We start from the raw sequence: 26,102 nt of genomic DNA, 5'->3' as shown, positions 1-26,102 counted from the left end.
TTCATGTTTCAATCTCAGTAATAGTTGATAGTTTTACCCAGGTAGCACTGAGGTATCAACTCCTCATGGAGATGGTGGTTCCTGAAGTCATCCTCAGGCTCTCTGTCTATGCATGATCCCGAATTCAGAGGAAAGGACCTATTTATTTCAGTGGGCTTGAAATGTTTTTCTTGGATACCACCAAGAATACTATTACAGCAGAGTTAGTATTACCAGCAGTCTGCACTGGCGACAGACTGCAATGCTCAAGCTGATGCAGTTCAGGGAATGTGAGCATAATATTGATTTTACACGTTACCTAGGATTCAGAAAATCAAAATACAAATTTCCAGAAGACCTTACTCCAATTTTCCCAGCCCTTGAGATGGTCTAATTCACACCTTAAGTGCGTGGTGCTGAACACACAATGTTTGGGCTCTAACCTGTGAGCGAACCCAGCTCACATCAACTCCGAGCAAACTTATGCTAGACATGAACGTGTCCGAAAGCTTCCCCTGGCTCCAGCCGCATTTCTCAGCTACAGCTACCCGCGCTGTGCAGTTGTTAGCAATGATACGGCCCCGCAAGGCCGCCCCTTTCCCTCCCCAGCCCGCACCGCCGTTCGCCGCGGCGGTCCCGGCGCCCCCACCCGGCGCTGTCCGGGGCTCCCTCAGCCCTTTGGCCACAGGAGGCGCCCGCGGGCGCGGCCCGCGCCTCTCGCGGGAAGATGGCGGCTCTCGCGAGAGGCGCGCGGCGCGGCTGCCCGTAGCTATGGCAGCGGGCGATGAGCGCGCCCGGCGGGAGCGCGCGCGGGGACAGGTAGGGATTGACCCACTCCCGGGAACGCTCGGCATTCCCCTCCTCCCGCGCCCCGCCCGCGGGAGGAACCACAGCCACACCCAGCCGCTCGCCGGCGCCGTGTGCCCTGTGCCCCGAGCCCCGCCGGTGGCGACCCCCGCCCTGTGCCGCGGCGCAGCTCCCGCACCGCGGCGGGTCCGTGCGGGGCTCGGCCGGGCCGGGCCCGACCCCGGGGGGACCGCGGGCCCGGGGACCCCTGCCCTGAACGTCCGCGGCTGGTCAGCTAGAGAAGAGGGAAGGAGTGGCAGGTACGAGAGAAAGAGCGTACTGGAGGCTAAGGAGGTCTTTTATCGGCAGGGATTCTTGAAATTAAATCTCAGGGGCGTTGCGTTATCTTGGTTAATAACTCAGGCGTGATCAGTTGCCGTCAAAAGTTAAACTTGCATAGGAGCTGTCGGTTCGAAGAAGCTGCTCAGTATTTAACTCACTATGCCGGTCTAAGGTAGGCAAAACCATGTGCTTTTTTCTTTTCTCTCCCTTAAAAGAAAGCAGAGGCTGTTTGCTTCTCCTGGATCTGATTTCGCTTGAAACCATTCGTTCAGTAGAAGGATTATGAGTGGACAGTCGTGGGGATTACAGCCATAAATAGAAAGCATGACAATATACACCTTCTCCTTTCGAAAAGTTGCAGGCATAATGGCTTTCTAGTCTTCCAGCTACGTGAACTTGTGGGTAATGTTGTGGCTGATTGTGTGTGTGAAAAGAATTTGAAGAGCTTTTCAGATTTCAGAACGAATTCTGAGTGTTTTAATCATGGAAAAAATATGCATGTGACACGGGAGGGAAAGTAGTTGTGTATTTCTCACGCAGTTTGAAAGAAAGACGTATGTACCGAGAATAAACCTCTCTAAGCCACTGCTACTCTTCAGATTTGAAAAAAAAAGCTACCAGTGAAAGGTATTGTGCTTCAACATACTTGACATTGAATAGCAATTTTGGAAAACAATAGCTACATAAATAGCCTTATGTTTGTTTCCAGAGGGAAAGAAAGTACTGCTGTGCTGAGAACTCAACTGGTGAGGCAACACGTAACTTGAATATGACAGCTTTTAAAAATAATTACCAAAAAAAGTATTAGGGGCTAAAAAATACTTAAATCAGCCTGCTGAAATCTGTTCTCATACAGGAAGTGGTAGAAGGAATGACAATTCAACTAGATAGGATACTCTTTAAGTTGTATTTCACCACCTAATCAAGACTAATCAAGCATGCTGCATATCAATCACACTGAATTAAATAGGAGCTTTAATTTTTTGCATGTTTGTTTTCCCCTTACCCAGGTGATGTCACTTTGGGAGCCTTTTGCCACAATGTTCTTGGGGTGGGAGGAGAAGTAAGGGTGTGCTTAATTTGTCCAGTGCAGACAAACTTACTTACAGCTAGCCCAGAGAATTTAGAAATTGTGGTGGTTTTTTTGTTGTTTTTCTTTTTTTTTTTTTTCCATGCTAGTAATAGCTGTAAAGGCATTTAATTTCTTTCAGGCATAGCAGGTAAAAAATATGTGAGTTCTTTCATTTCTGGGTTAACAGTCTATTTTTAGAATGTAGTCACAACTTAGTTAAAAAGGATAATGGGAATTTAAATCCTTCTCTATCCAGTCTCAGAGATGTTATTAGGCATTAAGCCTTCTTATAGGAGAGTTTTCATGGAGAGTACATAGAAGAGAAAGTATGTTTATTTCCCAGTTTGTGGAGCTTCAGAAAGTTTGTTACCTTGAGAGGCTCAATGTTGGAGCGCTCTATAAACGTACCCATTTAAAGAACACTTGTGCTTGGCCAGAACAATTTTTGGTGCAACTGCACAAAATGCGGCAGATGATATAAAAAGGAAACTGAGATAAGAGGATGAAAGAATAATAAAAAGTCATAGCTATTTTTTTTTAAATCTGCTTACCTCACTGCAGAACCAGTGTCTTATAATAAACATGCCTGTATAACTTACTAGCCTATCATTTTTTCTCCTGCAGCCTTTTGAAATCTAAGTACCTTGCACATCCTTCAGTTTCCTAACATATGTTCCACCCACATTTAATCAAACAGTTTCATTTGTTCTCTGAAACACTTTGCTTCTTTTCTCTGTCTAAACTTTGCTTTTTAATTTATTTTTTGTCAGTAGTGGCTGCAATCACAATTCCAAAGTTATCCTGTATTTCTGTCACTGCAGGTCATTCCCTGTCACAGATATGCAGTGCTTGATGGCAGAGAGGAGCAGCAAGAAACCTTATTACTGACTGTCAAAGAATTTTGATTGACTTGCACAAGTCTCTCTACTGGTCCTGTTAACTGCAAGTCAAGCAATAGGCAATCCCCAGTCCTTCAGATTCTGCCTTCATCTGTTGGCAGCCCCTTTCCCTTGGCTTGCACTCTCTGTGAGACTGCTCAGAGGAACCATCTCTTAGTCTGGACACTTTCTAAGACAAGTGACGCAACGTAGTGGGTCTCTTGTTGTGTCTCTTGACATGCAAGTTTAGTGCCCAGTTTATTCCTTTTTCTTTTTCTCTTCTATCACTTGATGCATGGCGTTTCCTCTTCTGTGACCTGGGAAAGCTGGGTTTGAGTGCATCTCACTGGCCACTGTCTATGGGACACGGGTCTGCCTTTGGCCAACCCAGGGGATGACTTGGCCATGTTACTCTGATTTTACAGCAACAGACAACATGCCAGCACAATCACTCAGCTTGCAGAACTTATCTGCAGTCATTCAGTTGGGAAGTTAACCTGGTTTGCCTTCCCTAAAGTTACAGTAAGTGTTCTATTTCTGTAGTTATTGGAAAACATACTGAAGTTTTCCTTCCTTTATCAGCACCTTGGTAAAAAGCAAGGAAGCTGCAAGGAAGGTAGGAGGCTTTTGCTTATTTTTTGGTGCTTCCCAAGATTTGTGAGCTGTATGTATTTTGTTGTAGCCTGAAATGTTAGAAGTAACTTTTCGTGTTCATTTCATGTAAAACTCTTCAGTAGATTCTGTTGTCTAGTGCCCTAAGTTTGTAAAGTAAAGGTGATCTGAAAGGTCCTGTGTTAAAACTTGGTGTCTTTATTCACTCCTGTAGTAGTTATGATTTAGTAAAATGGAGAACTGTGGTACCTGTTGAGTACTTAATGTGATTGCTCCCAAACTATTAAGAAGCAAGGAAAAGGGCTAGACATGGTTTTCAGCTTTTATGTTCAAATTATGAAGGCATGTAGAAAATTACATACCAGTATGGCATAATGCGTACTTTTTCTGTCTAATAATTTTGAAGAAATACTGTAAAAAATATGAGTTCTCTAAAATCATTCATAATAATTTATAAATAAATCTGTTTCAGAATTAAACCTATCTGCAGGAAATACAATTCTTGCTGCTACAAATGTTTTTTAAACATTTTGGCTACAAATGGAAATTTTAGAAACAAATTTAATATTTCTTTTATGAGTACTATGGCCATTTTTTTCAAAACCTTCAGCCTTAAGAAAAGCATCTTTGAACAAGATCTCCCGAGAGATTTTTAAGCAGCACTGTGAAATTTCGGCTTTAAAACCTTTGTATTGGTGTCTCTTCTTTCTTGTCTTCTTTCTTTATTAATATAACTCCTGAAAGCTTTGTTCTGGTACAGAGGAAATTATTATTGGGTATCTGAGAGTCAGAAATAACCTTTATCCACAGAATAATGTGTTGTGCTACTAGTGGTGTAACTTTCACTGTTCCTCTGGTACTCTCCTGAGACCCTGGTCTGGAGATGGTGCCTGAGGAGGAAGAGATTACTTCTGCTTGTTCAGTTTTTTGTTACATTCCTGGGGTGAAGTTGTTCTCAGAAATGCAAATTGTAATGCTGAATTTTGAGTTTTATGGGAACTGGACTGAACCTGACAAATCAATTTGCAAAGGCCAGAGTTGTCAGATGATAATAGCTTGCCTTCATTACTGACCAGTTTAGATTTGAACCTATGACCTAGAGGTGAAAAGCTCACTATTGCATTACGAATCCTCTGATCTATCCATATGTTCTCTTGTTTAAAGTCCCTGTAGTCCTCTTAAACAGAACATGCAGTAAATATTGAGCATCATTTTGCACTTGTAAATATTAGAACAGTGTCCATTCCAGTTGTCTGTTGTGCGTGTGAGGACACTGCAGTTAAATATAGCAACAATTTCTTACACTCTCTGGCTTTCCATGAGAAACCCTCATACAAATCCAACCATATGGCAAACCCCAGCATTATCATAAAACCATTAACAAAGAACCTTTTGCTACCATTAACAGGAAAATGAATCTAAGCAGCATACTGAGAGTTATTAATAAACATCAGGCTGATGCTAAGAAAATGAACTTAAATATCATTAGGAGCTGAGTCATCCCACCAACACTTCTGCATATTGTATCCAGGTTTGTATTTATCTATGAAAGGCTTTTCAGAATATATTATCATTATTACATGTCTACTTTGTTCTTCATTGAGTATCTTTTAATGCTGTAAAAAAGCATAATGGAAAATCATTTGCATGGATTTCATAAAATAGATTCAAAAAGTATTTGAAATGGTGCGTATAGGAGCTCCTGATCTATTTTCCCATTCATTCTGAGGTAAGATGTTCCTAGGCAACCTACTGAACAGGATGAGGTCAACAAGTGTAAATGCTTTGCCAAGTGAATCTCGGTTTGTAAGGCTATTAAAAGAAGTTACTGTCTGCAAGTCATAGTTTCTGTGAGCTACAGAAATAATAAAATTAACATTTGTATGTATTTGGATTGTCTTTTTATCTCCTTATCCCTTCTTCTCCAATCCTTAATCTCATTCTACTCTGTAACAACAGACACTGCTGTGTCTGTACTGATTGACTTGCTGCCAAATCTAATATAAAGAGGTGAATTTTCCTACTTTCCCCTCACTATGAGAGAAAATTAGGTCTTCTTCCTCTGCCTGACCAACAGATTCAAAAGGTGTTGGAAGGATACTCATTTTGATCAGATGCTTCTGTGAGCAATAAAAATAATTTGCTGCCTAGTTAGTAATGAAACAAGGTATATGATTATGCTGTTTGATGTATCCTTGATCCTATTTGTTTTGTCCCCTTTTTTCAGTTAGAGCGTCTCTCTTGGAGCAATAATTTCCTTTTTTGCGTAGCATTTCTGGTATACGGGATGTGATCCATATCTGTTTTGTCAGTTTTTCCCCCTCTCCTTTGATGGCATTGCACTCATCTTCAGGGATTCTGTCATTGAAAACAAAATGTCTGAATCCTTGAGGGTTTTTGAGAATTGGAGAAATCAGGTTTTTAAACCTCGTAGACAGAAACTGTGAATGCTTCTATCTTTGCAAGCCTGAAACTATGCCATTTTATGGTGTGTCTTTTTTGTTTGTTTGTTTGGTTGGTTGGTTGGTTTTGTTTGCTTGTTTGGTGTGTGTTGTTTTTTTTTTAATGCAGATAAGACTTCACCGAATTGTGGTTGTCTATAAGAGTGTGAAAGGACATGAACCCTGGTAATCTTTTAATTATTTTGCAATAGGCTCTGGCTTGTTACATTCTATCATAATTGATTTGATGTGTGCATTTGATCAAGCACGCAGCCCTTGAATTTGAAGGCTAGAAGCCTGGCTTTTGGAATTACTTTCCCCTTTTGTCTTTCACAGCACTGAAAATTCAGACAGTTAAACCTCAGCTGCTTTCCCATCCTGTTTGAATAGAACCAGTGAATGTGAGTTTATTGTAGATAATTATTTTTAGAATGTAATCAGGCTTACTAAATGGTATGAACACTGGCACAAAAGTGGGTGTTTGGATATGCATGTTGCAAATAAGCAGTAAGTAATTGCTGGTTCAAAGGTAGAAGTAGGTAGGATGAACTGTAATAAAGAATGATCACATATTAGTGTCTTGACTAGAACCCTCTTTTCATTATACAGTTTGGCTCAACAAAATTGATGCAGAAATACACACTGTATGCTGTGTGTGTGTGGGGAACAGTTCTCATGTGAGAAGCCTGCAGGGAATTGAGGGCAAATTAGCCTTTTTTCTTTTTTTTTTTTCTTTCTTATCTGCATGAAACTCGTTTTGTTATTATACACCCTTAGAACAGCTAGCTTGTTTATTTCTAATACTTGGTAAATGTAAATCAGTATTTGTAGTAGATAATGTTTGATGCATGTAGTTCTTATGGTTCCATTTTTTAAACACGGTGTGATTTATTACATTTTGAATTTTGTAACTGATGAATGGACTAAAAATATGTAAGAGTGATTCAGACATGGGAGACTGTTTGAAGAGGAGGAATCTTCTGTATTTCCACAAAACATGAAAATAAATGTATTCTGGGAAATAGTTAATCAGTAAAATGTGTCACAAAGCAGAGGATAGCAAAAGACTTTCTAATCCTCCAGCTTGTATTCCCAGTAGAATGAACTTATAAATGGATCAATAAGCAACAGCTAATGCATCTCAGCACATCGGTACATGAGCTGTTACTGTGACATGGAAACAGGTTAATGTCCTCACTAGGTCTGCATGTTATTCAAGAAAATAGGTCATGGGGGGGGAAAAGGAGGGAAAAAAAAGTGATGATTATACTCTGCCTGTTCCTTAAAACTTTTCCATTATACTGCATCTGAGGCACACTAATAAATAGAAAGCAAACTTCATAAACCTTGTGATTGTAAACTGCAGCACTCTCTCTGATGTCTATTATGGACATTGTTATGCGCAACAATCTGTGCAGTCCTTGTAATGATATCTGAGGAGTTTAGGTAAATACTTTTGAAGTATGTTAAAAAAGGCATTGCCAACAAAAACTTTAGGATCCTCTGATTATGGATGCTTGAAAGATTTTAAATACAGATTGATTTATTTTTCTCAAAGTAAACCAGGAAAAATGCTATGGTGTGAGCTTGGCAGTGTTGCTGGATGACAACAGATTTCATTGGAAGTGCTGTTTTTATGATGCTCCTAATTTGTTTAAATTCTCAAAGACAGACAACTTACACAAATTTTTCAGGGAAGCTTTTTTAAAACTTCATTTTTGGCATTTCTCTTAAAATGCATTGCTTCAGGAAAGGATGAAGAAGGGGAGACTATATCTTTCCTGTTAACAAAAACTAGCTGAGTTCAAGACTGTAGTTTTGTTAACAGAAATAGTCACTATTTAAGAAGACAGACCTTCTGCTGTGCAAATGTGTTTTCTTAAAAGGCTCTTTTCTGAGAGAGATGGAAAGGTAGTTTAATTAATTTAGTTATGTATTTCTTCAATCAGTCCACTTATTGTTAGTAAGTGTAGCAGTCATATTTGGCTATAGGATTATCATGTAAATTAAGTTACTTACCACTTACCCATTGTGTTTTCCTCTCTTCGCTTTTTGTGTGTGATGTGTTCTCCTCTGCTTGTTTGTCTGATACTGCAGCTGCAGGCTAGAGAGGGACGTGGGCAATTCCACTTATTTGATTCTGGCTCTGGTAGGAACTGGCAGCATTCACAGGCAGAAGATGGAGTCTTGTCACCTCCACTAGAACAGAGACCTTCTCGGGCTCAGGGATACAGACAGACATTTTCAAATTGAAGTTGCTTTTCCTGACTGCATAGCTCCAGGAACAGTTCTATACAAAAGCAGCAGTGCTAGGAAGATCTTATTTTTCAGGATTATTCTGCAAATGAATACTTGAGGGTTTGGTAGGTTTTGGGAGAGAAAACATGGAAAATGTATGACTGTTGCATTGTCATGCCCTACATGGAAAATGTATGACTGTTGCATTGTCACGCCCAACTGAATTGCTTAGTTCTGCTCTGAAAAATAGTATGTCAAGTCTCAATTACAAATTTGTTTTGCCTTTTTCCTCTGATAAGGAGTGTATGCACTGTTTTCCAGGACTTAGGGTTCATGTACCATTTGTCAATAAATTTTAACCTTTGAGATATTTTATCTTTTCTATGCATAATAAATAAAAATTACTCGAAGTTGTTTGAACAAGAATCCAAAGCCTAAAATAAGATTTCTAATTAATCCTAAACTCTTTAAAAATGTTTGGAGTTTTTTAATGTGGATTTTTACAGCAGAAAACATTAAATATTAATTTGTATTAGTATTGCTTTACTTCATATTTAACTGTCTCTGGTAGGTCTGAAAATGGGTGTTAGCTGCAGTGCTTTCCTCATGTCTCTGATGTCCCACTTGATGTTGATGGTATCGTGAAAAAATGTGCAACAGTATTCCAGGTTGTTCCTTTATTTCCTGTCCTTTCTTATCCCTGCTTGTCAGGAATTAATTTGAGTGATGACATATGTGCCAAATGCCGGGGCCCATATTGTTATCTAAAGATGTGACTAAATTATGATATTCATCTTGGCTGCAAATGTGAATGACCTTGAGTATTAATAGCACTCAAATTTCGATAATAAAACAATGGAAGTGCTGTTCTTGAGGTGAACTCTGAGAATTTTCAGTGGCAATTCCTTGATTTCTGCATGCTAGAAGTTCACTCCTACTGTGTGATGCCAACCTATTGAGCTGATGTGGGAGTGCCAATATGTCTCTGCTTAATATAGGACATAAAAATGTCTTCACTTGTCCACTCAAATAATGTTCTTATTTGGATTGTGCAAATCACTGCACAAGTTCCTCAGGAAACATGTGAAGTATGTTATGAATTTATGGACAAAAATTAAAATAAGAAAGGTTCCAACTGGTGGTAAGGAAGATTTATTTTTCCCCCCCCTCCATTAGGACAGTCATACATTTGCATGAGAGTCTGTACAGTCTCCGTCTGTGGAGGATTTTAAGTCCTGACTGGAGAAAGTCCAGAGCAACCTGATCTGACCTCTTAGTCATGCTTTCAGTGTGAGGTTAGACTAGAGGTCTCCTCTGGATCCTTTCTAGCCTCAGTTATTCTGTGGTTCTGATTTAACTTGTCAAACACTCTCATTTTCAGTGTTCTTTTTTCTTAATTTCATGAGCTGTTCATTTGGAGTGCTCAGTAAATCCCTCCAGTAAGAATGGCATCACATGGGACTGGAGAATTGGAGGCACCAGCTCAGGAAGAAGAGTGCAGACAAATTGCTGTCCGGCTGTTGTGATAAGATGCTGAGGCTGTGGACAGATTTTAACTCCTGCTTTGAGGAATATTTCTGTGAAGATTTAGTATAGATGAAGCCATTTGCCTAAAAGGACTTAACCTAACTATGAAATTCTATGTTCTAAATTTTAATAAATTATGGAGGAACTTGATTAAGCAAAGATTATTTTTTGTACAAGCAGTAGAGGATTCTGACCCATATTATATAATATTCAGAACAAATTCTAGATGGTGGTAGGAAGTAGCATAGATATAATGCAGGCAAGAAGAATTAGAGCAAGGGAACCAGCACATTCTTTCTCCTAATAAAACTGAAACAAAATTTCAGGCCCACCAGAAGAGTTTAGCAGGGCTTTTAAGCAGGAAGTCACTAAGGCTTATATGTGCCTGTTGCTGACATAGTTGCTTCAACTACACTTGTTTGGCTTTTCTTTTTTTTTTTTTTTTCTTTTTTATTTTGTTACTGATATAAACAAAGGAGGCCAGAAATTAATTTTGTTAAAGTGCAGTCAGCTGTTGAGCAGACTGAACTGCATAGATATTTTTCAAGAATAGCATTGTTGGTTACTTTTGCTTCTTTGGTAAGAAGATTTAAAAAAGAGTCTCTTTAGAAGATTTTTTTTTCAGACTATAAAAAAAATCCTTTTGTCTTCAGAGTCAGAGTTATGTCATGAGAAAGGAAAAATTATAGAAACATAATTTATGCCTATAGTATAATTCACATAGTTTTATGGAGAGGTTAATATCTCCTTCAAGTTATTGTGGGGAGGAAGAAATCTTTCATTTCTCTATCTACTAGTAATATTTTCTGGATAAAACTGGTCCTAGACTTAACTGAGGTCAGCTCTGTTTTAAATACCTACTTTGGATTTCAGTGTTATCCTTTAGTGTGGGAGGATGATCAAACAGTTGATTTCCATGCACGTATTTTTAAGAGAGCTCCAGGTTCAGGAGCTGCAGCAGAGCTGCTGGTGCTGTGTAGTGATGCTCTGCACTGCCCCTCCAGTTTGCAAAATTGTTTTGATATAAGGTAGGTGGTGGCAATTCTTTCCAGAGTGAATGCTGAAGTGAGATCCAGCTGCTTGTTTTGGACTACCCACAGGTGGTAAAAACCAAAGCAGTTAAAAAACATCTTTCCCCTCACTTTCACCAACAGTGATTTGATATGTGTTCTCTTACATGATAACTGAAGGCAATAAATAGAATTTTAGCACATAAATTAATGTTTGAATTTTCCTTCCTCTGCCCATTCCCATTATTTAGGTGTGTGGTTATGCAGTTTTAATTCTGCCAACATTCTTCTTAAAAAAAAAAAATAAACAAACTCCCAAACAGCTACTGAATACAGAGGAAAATTATGTCAAATGAAACAAAGGGTCTTCTATTCCTCCCTTTTTAATGAATATCAACCTGACTGATTTTTCTGGGGTTTAAAATATGTTTATTTTTCCTTTGTCAGGGTGGGGAGAAGTTGCCTTGGCTGCTTACCAAAGGAATTTTCCATCGACTGATAATATTATTACCACATTAATGAAAGCAGTGGTGATGATTTTGACTCTGCCAAGGACTGGCATAGGCCAACTCTGGACTGCTCTAAAAAGGTTGTGGAAACATTCTGTATCTTGAAGAGGTTGATAAACCCTGAGTCCCTTTTATTGAAAGCCAGTATTTTTACCTTGTCATCCATAGGTGCTCTAGCTCAGGACAGCACAAAGGCTCACGGTTACCAGTTCTGTTGGTAATGGTGCTGTCCTTAACTCTTTATCTCATAAGCAGTTTACCTCCTCAGAAGAAATAGAAAAAGAAGCACAATGTGCATCTTGAGCAAAAAGTAGGTTTGCAACACTAGCTGATGTGTAGGTCTTTCTATTACTCTAGGGAGGATTTATCCATTGATTGTTCATGCACTTCTGGAAAACCATTCTTTGCAGTTTTCCAACACTCTTTTGCAGAGGATTTTATTATTGATCTTGTAAAAACATAATAATACTGATGGAACACTACACAGATCAGTCTAGACAAAGCTGATCACTTGAATTCTGGCTTTTGAAACATAGACACTTGTAACTTTTTATACTGGTAGGAACTTCGTAAAAAAGCTAATGATCAAACAGGTGTACATGTCAATTTTTTTCTCACATCTGGGCTTTACAAAATAAATGACACACATGCAAAGTCTAATTACTTAATAGTTCCTTCAAGTGTTCAACATTATTTGCAGGCTATAATTATCCAGTTGATTTTAGAGAGTGGAGAATTATGTTCTTCTGCCTCGAAGGCAATCACTGGAATGTCTTGGTTTGTGAATTTGGGGGCAGAGAATGAAGCATGTCCATGTGTTTGCTTGTCATCTGCATATTCCTTGGGAAATGCAATGCCAAATCCAGTGCCTTCCTCTAAGCTTACGTGGACTTAGTGTCACAACTTGTTTATCTTCTTGCCCTGTTGGCAGATTGAGATCTTTGAAATCACGGCTTTGAAAATTGAAAGTTGGACTAAGAAAACTGTATCACTGCCAAAAATCCATTTGACATTTTTGTAAAGAAACCTACGCTGGAGGAAATTCTGGCGTCTTCATGTACTTTCAAGGCAAAATTGCTTTGGAAATTCTTTAAAAGAGTCATTAGGGAAATTTTTCCTCTGTTTCACTGAGATTTTTTAAATGCATACTGGTGCTGCTGAAATTACTTGGAATTTAGACTAAGATAACGTAGAGTAGGATTTGTCTCCTTTTTAATGATGTCTGTTCTGCTTCCACAACTAGAGTAGCCTCTCTTTTGCAGACAGAAATGTCTCCAAGGATAGAATATTTGTGACTTGGGTGGCTGTTGCTGCCTTAGGCAGCAACCCAAGACTGGAATTACAGACATTTTTACAGCTGGAATCAGTCCTGTTTTCTTAGTCTGTTTAAATTTCAGCCTTATGAACCTTTAACTCCCATTGAATGACGTAACAGGAAAATATGTTTACTGGTACCTTCAGATTTGTGGATGCAGCCAGGATGTCAACATTGAAAGCTTCATGTTATGAATGATATTGGTTTTATATGTCACTTGATTGCATATTTAGTTATGTTTTAATCAGAAATATAACTCCACCTAATAGCAAAGATAATCAGGAAGAATTGCTAGGTAGAGTATTAGGATGCGTGTTCAAAATGGTGTAAATTAGCAAGATGTACTAATAAAAAGCAACCCTATCTATTATGGAAGTAATTGGGGAATTTGTATGCCTTGCATATTTGCACTTTATACAATTTCTGCCTCTTTTATAAAAAAGTCCAATGGCATTACTTGCTTAATCAGCTCTTTCAGATCCTTTGCAGTAAGGAGAAGAAAAATAAAGAGGGAAATTCAAAAGAACTTGATTCTGGTGTCTTGGTTTCAGACATTTGTGAGCCTTAATACTGAGTTTGCTCATTAAATTTTTTGCAACCAATTTTTAAGTTGCAAAGCTGTTGATCTATCAAGGGGGAAGTAAATATAAAGGAGTGCAGGCTGGTGAGCTTGGTTTGTTGGTAGATACCTAAGAAAGGAATATGTACAATTTATTTTGCTTCAATAATGTCTTCATGTTTAGCTTATCCATTCAAATATCAACTACTGGTGGGTTGATACTATGGAAAAGATGATGGCACTTAAAATTTTAGAGGAATGAGAACTGGGCCACTACATCATTAGTTTCCATTGGGTATTTATTACATCAGTGTCCATTCCAGCCTTCCCTGTTAAATTGTATAGAGCTGTTTCCCAGATTTACATGTGTTGCAATCAGGATCAGCTGCTCTATATGGCACCACTCCCTTGCTGCTTGTGCCTGATGTGCAGAAACGAGGCCTCCTCTGACTGAGGATTTTTTTCTCGCCTCTGCCACATAAGCAGGCAGAATTTCTTTTACTGTTTGCAATTCCAAATTAATCTCAGTGAACTCAGTTCTGAGCAATTTTTTTCACCTTTTCTTTTTTACCAGAACTTTGTTTTGAGTCTTTCAGTCCAGAGATTTCAACAGAATTAACTCTGTCATGGTATCTGAAGTAGCCAGAACGGATGGGCACAGAGGCTTGGCTTGTCAGAAGATGTTAGTATAGAACTCGGAATAAAATTTGGGTGTTCTGGCTGTTCCCGTGCTGTCACATCCACAGTTCAGTGAGAAGAGGAACCAGATCTTGAACTGTCTGTCTTCTTACAGAAATAGTTCTAAAATCTGTTAAGTTCTACTTGGGGGAAGTTCTTGGAGGATGTGCAAAGTAGCATTATGAAACATTACAATGAATTCTTACGAGTTAGTGGATGATTTTGCTAATGTAACTTAGGTGTATATCTATACACAAGAGACAGAAATTAGATTTAATTCAGAAGATCACCTTCATAGAACAGTCTTTCTCTGGACACAGATTAATCAGCAGGAATTATTTCTTGTTATGGGTTCTGACCATATAGACAGGATGCAACTGAGCTTGCAGCTAAAACTAAACATAAACTGAAAACAGACTGTTCTAACTGTTCAAATTCTGTTAAAGAATTATTTACTAAATATGGGTTTGGATTGGACTCCAGGTGGTTGTGAATACAGTGGACATGCACTATATACATGCTTATCATGTAGCAGACAGTGAACTCGATAGGAGAGAGCTTTTACTTTACTCTTTTCCAAGTTTAAAGGTAATGGTAGGAGCCTGCATCAATGTGATTTTTTTCTATCCATAGCTATGACATATATGAAGAAACAGTACGAATCAAGTCTGCAAGGTGATATGCCTCTTATTATGATAATTTTCCTAAACACATTAAGTTCTTGAGTTCTTAAACTCTTGAGTTGAAATTATTATGTTATTGGAGCACTAGTAATTAATCTACCTCATGTAAAAGAAAATCAAACATAATTGTTATTTAATGTCAGTTCCAAAATATACGGAATGCCAACCCACTTCAAGTTGGCCAGTAAAATGTTATCTGATTAGTGATTAGTTGTGATTAATAATATTTAACATTGCTAGGATGAAGAAAAAGAACAGTACCATTTGAAACATTTTTACTAGTTTCTAAAACATTAATCTTTTAGCGTGCCTATAGCAAGAAGCAAACAAGCCCCTGCCCCAAATCCCACCAGTTGAAGCCTGAATGTTTGTCCTTGAAATTACTTTGTTTTATCAGGAGCATGTGGTAAGGTGTTAATTCGTGACTGAGCAGTTGCAGTGTGAATTTTTTTTGTTGTTGTATACTGCCTGAGATTTCCCTGAGTATATGTAGTTAATTCACTAGTGGTTTCTACTAACTTGTTTTGGTTCTCAGGGTAATTGGACTAGAAGTGCATTAGTCAGTTAATGTAGTTCAGCTGATGGTCAGTATCTCATTAAGTCATGATAAATCGGTGTTTTAGCCTTTTCGTTATGTGATAGACAAAGCTGGGTGTGTCTGGAATGCTACTTTTTTTGTTTCTTCAAAAACGTTAGTATTTGTACTTTTAACTAAATAAAGTCAGATACTCCCCAGAAGCTAAGTATTCATTTACTGTGTTAAACTACACAAATAGTATTTTTATTCCTTTTCTTCTAATGTTAAGCTTGTTAGATTTTGCTCTGCTTTTTATAAAGTATTGTCAAACATTTTACTATGTTAGAGGAATTTTGGATAATCTTAGCATAGCTAATTAATTTTAAAGATACTTTTGCATCCTAACTATCAATTTTTATTAATTTACAAATGTATTACAGTATCCTACTTCTTTTGGTCCCTGGTATTTATGGTAAGGTTAAACTTTTCAATAAAGGGAAGGGCTAGAAGGCTATGAGGATGCTTAGTGTACATGAAAGATAATGAACAGCTTTCAGTTTTATGTAATCATTGTATAACTCTTGTGAAAAGGAAATAAACAATTTGGGGGCAAGGTGAATAACCTACAATACACGTAAGAAAACTTAGGTATTAGTTATCTTTAAACCCCAAGTTTTGTAACTTTTTTTCTTCCTGTTCTTTGTTGATGTTTTAAAATAACAAAATCAAGCATTTTCATCCTAAACTTCCACATGCACATGTATTATAATAAGAATATAATTGTGTAGTTTAATTTGGGCAATGTCAGCAAGATACTAGTGTTTCTAAATGTAATGGTGCCACCATGCAGGAACGTACAGAAGGGTTGCTGGTTTTGTAAGCTGTGCTATCAAAGCAAATAAATACACTGGGAGAGCCAGAGTATCTGCAGGATCATCTGTGTCAGGCTTAATCCTGTTTATCTGCAATCCCTTATTCAGTATATGAGCATGAATATTGGAAACAAAGTACTCGTGTGTGTGTGTGTGTTGTGTGTGTGTGTGTCCCATCCAACCCAGCTCTGTACTCTAGTGCAGAGAGCAGATTTCGTACTTGACACAGAAGCGACGCTAATATGCTGCAAATGATCTGGTAATTGGTCTCCCCTTGCTGGGGTGATTCTAAGTCTTGCTGAATTGCAGAACTCTGGTTCTGTGCCTGTTCCTGTCTTCCTGCAGATCTGCCCCGTGTTGCCCTTGCACTAGAAGTGGCCATCCCAGTGAGAAGTAGCCCTTCCTTCTGGCAGGGGTGTCGTACCCTGTCCGTGGCGCTGCACAGCTGAGCTGCTCTCACCGCAGTTGTGCTTCTACCAGCCGTGCATCCATCGCTCTGTAATGTGGGGGCTTTGATTGGCAGCTCAGTTTTGTAAGAGGGACTTGAAGTAAGCACTATGAAAATATCCTTGAAACATTAGCAGAAGTGGAGTATAAAGGAGCAACAGTTAGCACAGGGAGGAAATAAAAAGCACAGAGGACGTACAAAATGGATGGCAAATTGGAAGCAAGCCTTTTCCATACTTCTTAGTACTTGGGTAGGTTATTTATTAGGTTGGACCTGATGACATTCGTCCTTTGTTTGGATGAAGAAGAAAAGTGATGGAAGCTCTCTCAGTACAACTAGCTACTCTTTGAGATGCTGGAAGACCTGAAAATAAAAACAGGGTGGGGGCAAAGGAGCCAGGAAATTACAGACCATTTCTCTCACGTTCCACATTTTGAATTAATCCTTGCAGAAAGTATAAGCCTCCGGGAGACAATAAGACCATGAGGCACAACCACCATGAATTTAAGAAGAGTAAATAGTCATGCCAGTTTAATTTTTTTTCTGTAACATGACAATAAGGCCAGTGAATTGGTAAGAAAAGTGTGACAGTATTTTTCGTGTTAGTGAGTTCATCAGCACTGTTTCATGCTATAATATTGCAAACAAGTGAAGAAATGTGACCTGAAAGAAACTCTTGTAGAGTAGGAGCAAGACTTGTTGGATGACTGTGCCTAGTAGGTGGTTATTAATGATTGTCTGTCAGAATGAAATGGTTGTATTGAATGTGAATCCACCACGGTCTGTTGGATCTGTACTCATTCTGCTTCACTTGAATCTTTTCGTTAATGACCTTGATGATAGAAAAGAGAGTGTGCTTACAAAATTGATTCACTAAAAATGCCCCCAGAACTTGGAGGGAATATATATACATAGAACACAAGTTTATGAGCACAAAGTTATTTTGAGAATTAAGAAAGTCTTAGGAGATAAATAGGGACAGATTGAAATTCTGCACTTAACAGAAATCATGAAATACACAAATACAGTGTAGGGAACAAGTTATTAGGTGATAATTCTCCAGAATTCCTAACATTGTAAGAGGGGTTATATCAGGAGGGATAAAAATATAAGTGGTAAAGCATACAATACAATCTTTTTTAAAAAAATCCACAATTAAGTCCTCTGTTGTTGTGTTACATCTCGTTAGGGCAGATGCTCCCCAAAAATGCAGCTCAACTGAACAGATACTGGAAGAAGAGTAATCAAATAATTTGAGGTCTAGAAAATGGGACCTAATTGGAAAGACTGAAATAATTTGAGCCAGGGAGAGGAGTGAGTGTGCATGCCCCAAAAAGGGAAGGAGAAGGTGTAACTTTCTGTGTATGTAGTAGGCTATTTCAGGAAGGTAGGAAGTTGTCAGGTGTAAGGCCCATGCCTGAGAGAAAGGGCAAGATGAGTGATCTTAAACTGTAAAAAATGCAGATTAAGTCTCAGACAGGAACAAAGCACCAGTTTCTGAGATAAAATTCTGTATGAGAAAGAACAGTCAGTTATTTCTTTAGCTGTATTTTGAACAACATTATTTTAAGACTGATGAATAGTATATATAGAATTTGTGGAATGTTATTGATTAAAAAAATGAACACTTTGTACATGTAGACAATTTACCCTGAGACAGTATCCACTAGACAATGGTGATTCAGCCTCCAGAAAGCCAGTCCTTTCAATTCTAACATTCCCTAACTTAGTAGCCTTCGTCTTGCTTTTGTTGATACCTCACTACACAAGTAATAGAGGTACCGCACAAGATTTTCAGCTCACTTATCCTATTCACAGGCCCTTGACAAGCTTGTCAGTAGTCAACTTTTATTTCTTTCTCATTTTCATAATGACTTCGGTTGTCAGTCCAGCACTTTAGGGACTCAACATATTATTATCATAAGAAAACAAGGAGTGTACTGTTGCTAATTGTTTTGTTTTTAAAATCTTTCCCAACTTCCATTGTGTATTTCTCCACTGAGAAATGAGTGCAAGCCTCAGTTACCTGAGGCTGTAACATATGTTGTTATCATACTTTGAGTCTCTATTTGCATTGTTATACCCTAGAATACGTCTTTAATCATCACAGTTGGAAATTACCTTACTTAGCAATTTTAGTTTCTGTTTTCTCAAAGAGATTTTATGAGTCAAAGCCAACAGCCTCTCTACAGCATAGCCAGCCAAACCTGAATTTTGCGCCCGAGAATGGAATTTGTCACTGCTCCAAGCACTTTTTAATAGGGCTTTTTGTTTAAGTAAATGTGAAGGAAATCCCATCATTTCAGTATTCCTTCTTTCTAATAAATTACTATGAGCTGCTTTTTATTAGGGGTCCAGCATCCTGAAGGGAAGCTCTCTGGAGCTTTTAGGAGGTGGAGGTTTTTGCATATTACGGAATGGATCAGGGTGACTTGAAAAGATATATTTGTTACTGTTTTGGTTATGAGGGCATGATTTGAACTCCTCTCTCCTCTGCTGCTACTATTTTGCTTCTCCATCACACAGTCAATTTGGGCTAAATGCTGTTAATTCTAATGTTTCCTTCATTACATACCTTGCTTTGCTAGTTGGATGGTCATGTTCATATTATCTGCAAGGAAAGTTATTGCTGACATTGATTATTTAAATGTTGACCATTAGCTTTCAAATTTCCAGACAAATTCATGTGGAAAACTCAGAGGTTTGTGCTTGTTCAGGCTCTGATCATATTTAAGTGGTATTATTTTTAACCATCAGAGCCAGAAACTTTTGCTCCTAAGTAGAAAATTTAAACCTAGTTGTATGAGTCTAGCAGGTGGTATAGTTACTAAGAATAAATAGGAGGACCTTTACTGTAGTGGTATGGAAAGTAACAGTTATTGCCCATGAATACTGGTGATAAAATAATCTTTGAAAAATATGCTCAAAATGCTGAGTCTTAGATAGAATGCCAATAGCATGTGCCACTGGAACTGGAAGGATGAGACTACTGTGTAGGAGGAATGTATAATAAAGATGTGCATAGTACAGAAGTTGCAAGATGTTGCAGCCTTATCAACCAGCTTTAACTGGTACTGATGCTTTTGTGTATCGGAGGCCAAACCAGCCCTGGTGTGAATCAAGTGATGGAGCTGAGAACGCCCGGGGTTTGGGAGTGCTGCGGTGCTGCCGAGCCGAGTGCTGAGCTCCTGCCAGCCCTCCAGGTTACAGCACCAGAGCTGCTTTTCCCCGCCTGGCTGGGGAGCAATGAAATCCACAACAGCAGAGAGCTGTTGGCCAGTGGATAATTTCATATTATATCTTACTGTAGTTTCTGAAGGCCATAGGTAGATCAGAAGACTCATGGCTTTGCTTTTTCTTGAAGAGCTGGAATGTGGATGCCTTAAATAATTTAGGTTCTCATGGAATTGGACTTCCTTCTTGGCTGCACTTGCAAATCTACTGAGGAAGCACAGACCTGTCTTAACTGTTTATAGTGCATCATATTGTACTTTCTATACTTGACTTAATGAAGATAATTAACTTACTCTTGACCAACAAAAATTATTTTTGCTTTGCTTTATTTGGTAAAGGAAGGATGCTGCTCACTGGGATGCTGGATGTCCTTTTATAGTACCTAGTATTTGTCTGTCTCTGTAGAGTTACAATATTAAGCAGCATAATAGAAGCTTTATTTATAAGCATAAGGTGTGGTGTTATGGAGAATCTGTTAGCAGAATTACAATCCAAACTTGAAATTTAGAGTGATTTTATTGTGACTTTACTGTGCAAAACAGAACTGAGCTGTAATTTTAATTATTAAGTCTTGCATAATTAACACTGTTAGTGGCATAACTGTGTTGGATGTTAATATGTGTAAATATGTTGGTTTAATATAATAGTTCTAGGGGAAGGCAACAGGAAGGCAACACAATAGTCTGGATAAGCAATAGCACTGCAAACATGCTACAGACAATAGTCGATCTGTCAGCTGTGAAGAGGTGACTTCCAGGCTCCAACTGAGGTTGCAGAGTCGTCTCCCTAAGGGTGGGAGCTCAGTGATCAAAAGAGCACCAAACAGAAGGGATAACAATCAAACAAGGGATTATTATTTTTTTAATATGACAATTTAAATGATTAAAATTATTTTTATTGATGGAATAGTGTATTTGAGTGTATTTAAATCCCACATTTATTATTTTCAATCATTAAGTTAATCTGTTCTAAATATACTTTAAAATAAAATCCCGTTGCTTGTTTGCCACAAAAATTTTAGCAAATGAGATGCTGAATTGAAAGTAGCACTAATGAACTGACAATCTGGCTTTTGACAAGAAGTGTGTAGATATAATTGTTTTGATTGTTCCACAAACTTCTTCAGCTTAGAATAAAAGATAAAAAAGCCCAAAATTTTAATGTTTAGTAACAACCAAGAGAGCTGAGAGGATGAGGTCTCCTAGTTCTAAAAATGTTTAGCATTGGTGCTTACTTTCAATATCAGTTTAATTCAGATTATTCTAAACCCTTTTTTAAAAGTAGTTAAATAAAATAAGGTTTCAACTTCTATCCACATGCAGTTTGAAATAAGTATGAAAGTAGAATTGTTTTAGAAAACATGCTGTATCACATTCACCATTTTCTGAAAAATAGTCCTGATTATTTAGTAATCGTAGGTAACTAAGCTCAGTAAAGCAAGAAACACAGATCTTATAAATAGTCAGAAAATGAAAAAAAGAAGTCTAAATATAAAGAAAATGTTTTCGACATACAGGTGCCTACAGATGTTTCAGGGAGGAGTAATAATCTCTCTAAGGGAAGGTGAGAGTTGAATGTAATTAAGGTATTTGATTAAATGTATCTTCATGGTATCTCCCTTATTAACCAAGAAGCAAGAGATTGTGATGAGGCTATAATATACTGTGTTAGAGTATAATTCAGCCTGTTCCTATGTGAATGCCAGAATGTTCTCCTCTGCTCTGAATTCTGCACTTCCAAAGCCAACACTGTTTTTGACGAGTGCTGGTGTAATTGATGGTGGAACTCATGCGCAGAAACAAAATAAAAGGGGAACTTTCGCAGAATCAAATAATTGTTTGGAAATATCTGTAGAAGGTTAAGTGAAACCTTTATGATATTAGTTGGACAATGAGTGACGCTTTCCTCTATTATTTAATCTTTGATATCTAAAAGTAAGAACTATCACTGAAAGCATGCGTGAGAATTAGGAAAACAAGTGTAATTTGTCGGTTTTACAGATGAGGAATTGCAGCAGACATTGATTTGCATGCCGTTGCCCTGAAAGTTGGAGGATGTGATGATTAATCCTGGTAGTCGGTCTAGACTGGTGGCTTTATGCCAATGGTAGTGAAAGAAAGGAAACAATGCCTTGTACCTTGAGAATTCCCAGCAACCTCCTCAAGGTCTTTAGGCGAGCGTGACGTGTTTTCATATCTGGCTATGTAAGAATACAGTTTCGCTCTATGGATTCGATAGATAGATATGGATGAATAAAAATAGGAAGGATGACAGTATAGGAAGTGCCATGTTTCTGTTCAAATGTGCTTTTTGACTAGAAAGTTTTAGTGTTCGTGTCTTCCATTTCCTTCTTCTCTCTTCCACATTTCATGTTATTAGCCTGTCTGACTGGAAGTGATGCACATACTGATTTAAAGGTCTCTTGTCCTCCAGCACATTTTCTTAGTGGAGAGGATCATTGAGCCGGGTAAGAGGACAATTGATTTTGATTAGGGAAGAGCGTAGTGATAACAGTTTGATTTGTCCCAGACACATTTTGAGTGTGTCTCATTTGCTGGGTGCTGTTGGTACAAAGTAAATGGTTATCAGTTTTGTGCCATGGTAAATTGGTTTGTCCCCTCTGGCATGTTCTGTATCTGGTTCTGAATGTGGCACTGAGAACGGTCAAGCCATCCTTTATCGATGGGCAAACTGGAGTTGCAGTTCTGGGATGAAAGAGGCAAGTTCTGGCCTTCAGGTGCTTGAAAAGTGCAGCCGTTTGGATTTGTGCATGGGAGGTGTGTCAGAGGCACGTGCTGCTGTGGCCACGGCCCCCTCGTCAAAAGGGCTGTGGAAAGAAGGAAAAAGCATTTGAAGTGTGCTGCTAAAATCCACCCGGAAAGTGGTTTGCGCGCTCAAATTATTTATATAATCATCACCCCGGGATAACTCCTTCCAGGGAGGGGGGCTGCAGGCATGCGAGGGTAGTTGCGCGGCTGAAGGGTCTCCTCGCGTTGCCAGGAGGTGTCAGAGAAGTGCTGGAAGGCCTCAGGCAGCGCGGCGCGACCCCGTGGGGGGGCAGGTGAGTGTTACCTGGGCGCGGCCATCGCCACCGCCTCCCCCGCGGGGCTGCGGCCGCAGCGGCCCCTTTAAGGCGCGACCTGCCCGGGATCAGGTGCGCGGCCGGAGCGGTGACGTCACGGGGCGGGGCCGTGGCTCGCGCTGGCGCTGCCCGCGCCGCGGGACGGGGCGGTGGCGGCTGCGCACGTGCACAGGGGCGCGCGGGGCCCGCGAGCGGGAGCGGCACCGGCCGGACCGGGACGCGGCGGGAGCCGGGACGCGGCGGGCAGGCTTCTCGGTGCGGGTCCGCTGCAGCAGGTGTGTCGGCTTGTTTTGTGTGGTGCTGGCTGCCGTAGGAGCAAACGACAGGTTTTCTCCTTCGGCAGACTAGGCGGGGAAAATGGGCAGGGTGTGCAATTGCTTGCAAACTTAATTGTCAGCTTTTTTCTTTGTGCAGCCAGACGTCAGGTTGTATGTTTCATTTGTATTTACTTGTTGAAACTGTTGCTTAGGTATTAAGTGAACAGGAGATACTGCCGTAGTTGTTTCTGGTTTTCATGGTGGTGGATTGTGCTGTGTGCCTGCTGTCCTTGGTAGAAAATGCTGTGCTAAATTTAACTCGTCATACTTCGGTAAATCAAGGCAGTTCCGAACACCCAAGTCTGGAGTACAGGAGGGGTGTAAGATGTCTTAGAGCTGCTCTTCCTCCCTTGCCAATGGAAGATTATATCCCACCTGTATGGAAAAAGAGACCATAGCCGTTACCAGTTAGGTGGGAATGTGCAAGCCCATGTGGAATTTACACCACTTAAATATTTGTATGCACAGGGTTGCATTTGGTAGTTCTGATGAAGAAAGGCAAAATATCGATTGTGGCTTTGGTTGTGGCTTTTGGTTTTGTATTTTGTTTGTTTATTTTTTCCTTATAAGGATAGAGGAGACGTCAAAACCTTCCTTTGAACATTCATTTAATCTTCATGATAAATTGACTTCTGTATTTGAAGTTCTAATTTCTGGTCTGATGTGTTCACTTTTCAGCAGATAAGTTAAAATTGGCAGAAAAAAACGTTGAAAAATATTCCCTGCTCAAGGGAATTATCACATGAAGATAAAGTTGGCAGGAGGGCCTCTGTAATTTTCTGGGTAGCAGAAGGATGTGGCAAAGTAAAGCACAGGCTTTAGCAAACTTGACTCTTGACTAGAGAAAGGTCTCTGGTATTCTTATGCTAAAAATGTAGGCTAAGGCTTCTCTTTGAAGTCCCGATGTGGAAAGGCCCATCTCTACCACATCTAATTTCTGCATTAGATTCCAAAGCAGATTTAGTCTCTTTTAATCTGCAGAGCAGGGTTCTGGAGTAATTCTTTCTTAAAATGAAGAAAAATACTCCTGTGTATGGCTGTATGTATTTGTTAAGAGATGTGCTATTTTTAGTTTTGAATACACACCGATGAATCCATCGTTCTGCAGGTTTCTTTTTTTCTCTTGCCTTGATAGCATTTCAGTCTAATCAGTATGCAGTGGATGATGTTTTTGCTCTCTAAATTTAGCTGCTGATGTTCATATACTACTTTGTATTCTGTATTGCTCTTTGTAGTGGGCATCCTGCGTGGATAGATGGGCCACAGTGGCTTATGTCCTGGAAAGTGCATCGTCCCAGTTGGTGTATTAACAGTGGGCTTTTTAAAGGGGTGAAGTATGTTAATCTAGCATGCTTTAAGACCAGTAGAGTTTTTAGGTGTTTTTCTGTATATTTGTTCTTTGTGTGTGCCTCGCACCTTGCGGAAAGGAACCTCTCTGGGTGATTGTCACATTACTGTAGTGTTTAATTACTGCTTTTTGCTTCTTTGTGCAGAGAATATGGGTGTTCTGTCAGAAGTGGGTTTGTAGTCTGGTGGGGTGTTGCAGCAATAGGACCCCATGCTAAGGTGCAGTAGGTAATCCAGGACATAGTAGGATTAGGCCACAGGGTGAAATCTGTTAATTACTCCTCTACCTGAAAATCTCTTTAACTTCTAAGTATATTTTTTCATTACAGCACCTATTACTGTGACAGATGTGACTTTCCATAGATTTTTGGCAAGTGACTTATTGTTTCCTCTGGAAGTCATCAGCTATTTCTTACCCTCCTTGTTCATGTTTTAGCATCTTAAGCCAGTTTAATTTCACTGGGCTGTGAAACAAACAATAGCCATTATAATGTGATTGTGTATACTATTGAAAAAGGGACTGGATTGTAAACTGCTTATGGAGGTACATGCAGTTTTAAGAAATGATGGCTACTTTAATGAAATTATGAGAATATGTTTCAAGATGGAAAGATAGATGACTTAAGAAATGCTGTTACTGCTCCTCTCTTATGGAGATTTTCGTAGAGGACTTACTTTTATGAATTGCAAATGAAAATTTGTTTTAAAATACTGATTCCACCACCAATAATTGTGATGATTCCTGGAATCACATGTATCATTGACTTTTGTTTTCAGCTCTCCCATATCATGGCATGGATTTAAATGCTCTAGGGAGTTCTGTGCTGTGTGTACATCCTGACTGTGTGTCAATTTGCCAAGGTTCGTTCTTGGGACAAAAATAAGACACAATGGAAAATAATTAGTGCAGGATGTGAATTTGTGTGAGATAAAATTTTATGAGTCTTATTACTTACTGTGGCTTGTGATCTTGTGTTTTCTCTTGTTAAATAAGTGATACAAAAGTAAACTAATAAAGCCAAGGAATTAGAATATGAAACAGGACAAATGGATATAGGTAGGGAGAACTTCCTTGTGAGCTTGCTTTGACTTCAGTTTCACGCTGATGCAAGTTAATTTCCGAAGAGATTCTTCCACCTCAACCTGTCATCCCCTTTTTTGTGTCAGCTTAAAAAGCATTGGTTTTATTTGATGCAGGAAGATGAAGCAATCTTGCATAATCTCCTTTCTCAAGACTTCTTGCAAACCTTTTGTCAAGCTCCACGGTATTGCTAAGATTCAGAGCTTACAGATTGGGTGCCATAATTTAGGCTCACAAAATTATTTAAGCTCCAGGATAAGTGGATATGGATTTATCCCTCCAGTTATGCTGGTCCAATGCTATGTGCGTGCTTTACATAGGAAAAGTTGTTTTCTGATTGCTAACTTACTTAAACTAGAAATTGATTCCTGAATATCTCGAGACCATATGTAAACTGCAGGAAATTCCTTTTTCTAAAGGGAAATCAATTTTGTACCTTGTGTTTTAGGGCATAAAACTGTGTGTGTGTGTCTTACCCACCTGCACAGGTGATGGGAGACTTGACTATGGCTTTGGACACATCATGGCATCACACTTAATTCAAAGAACGTGCACATGCTTTGACCAAGAAATTT

General features: G+C 39.0%; 2 protein-coding genes across 7 annotated transcripts in view; one reads left to right on the top strand and one right to left on the bottom strand.

The window, feature by feature from the left end:
- Nucleotides 1-562, bottom strand: part of SEC24C (SEC24 homolog C, COPII coat complex component) — a 110,281-nt gene extending 109,719 nt beyond the window's left edge. Inside the window, exon 1 of the mRNA XM_027885159.1 lies at nucleotides 381-562. The gene's annotated coding sequence lies outside the window, so the exon portion shown is untranslated. The remainder of the gene's footprint in view (nucleotides 1-380) is intronic.
- A 146-nt stretch (nucleotides 563-708) lies between these two features.
- USP54 (ubiquitin specific peptidase 54) overlaps nucleotides 709-26,102 on the top strand; it is a 97,233-nt gene continuing 71,839 nt past the window's right edge. For 3 of the 6 annotated variants that reach the window (XM_027885131.1, XM_027885125.1, XM_027885133.1), the window contains exon 1: nucleotides 709-798. The gene's annotated coding sequence lies outside the window, so the exon portion shown is untranslated. Of the gene's footprint in view, nucleotides 799-868; nucleotides 1,086-23,003; nucleotides 23,058-26,102 lie in introns of those variants that run through there. The other 3 variants (XM_027885128.1, XM_027885130.1, XM_027885129.1) reach the window with 3 other exon arrangements.

Source organism: Empidonax traillii, unplaced genomic scaffold (genome assembly GCF_003031625.1).
Source record: "Empidonax traillii isolate 1590-97213 ecotype Southwest subspecies unplaced genomic scaffold, ASM303162v1 scaffold162:size863265, whole genome shotgun sequence".
NCBI classification, from domain to species: Eukaryota; Metazoa; Chordata; class Aves; order Passeriformes; family Tyrannidae; genus Empidonax; species Empidonax traillii.
The sequence above is the reverse complement of the archived record's forward strand: the minus strand, read 5'-3'. Positions and strand labels throughout refer to the sequence as shown.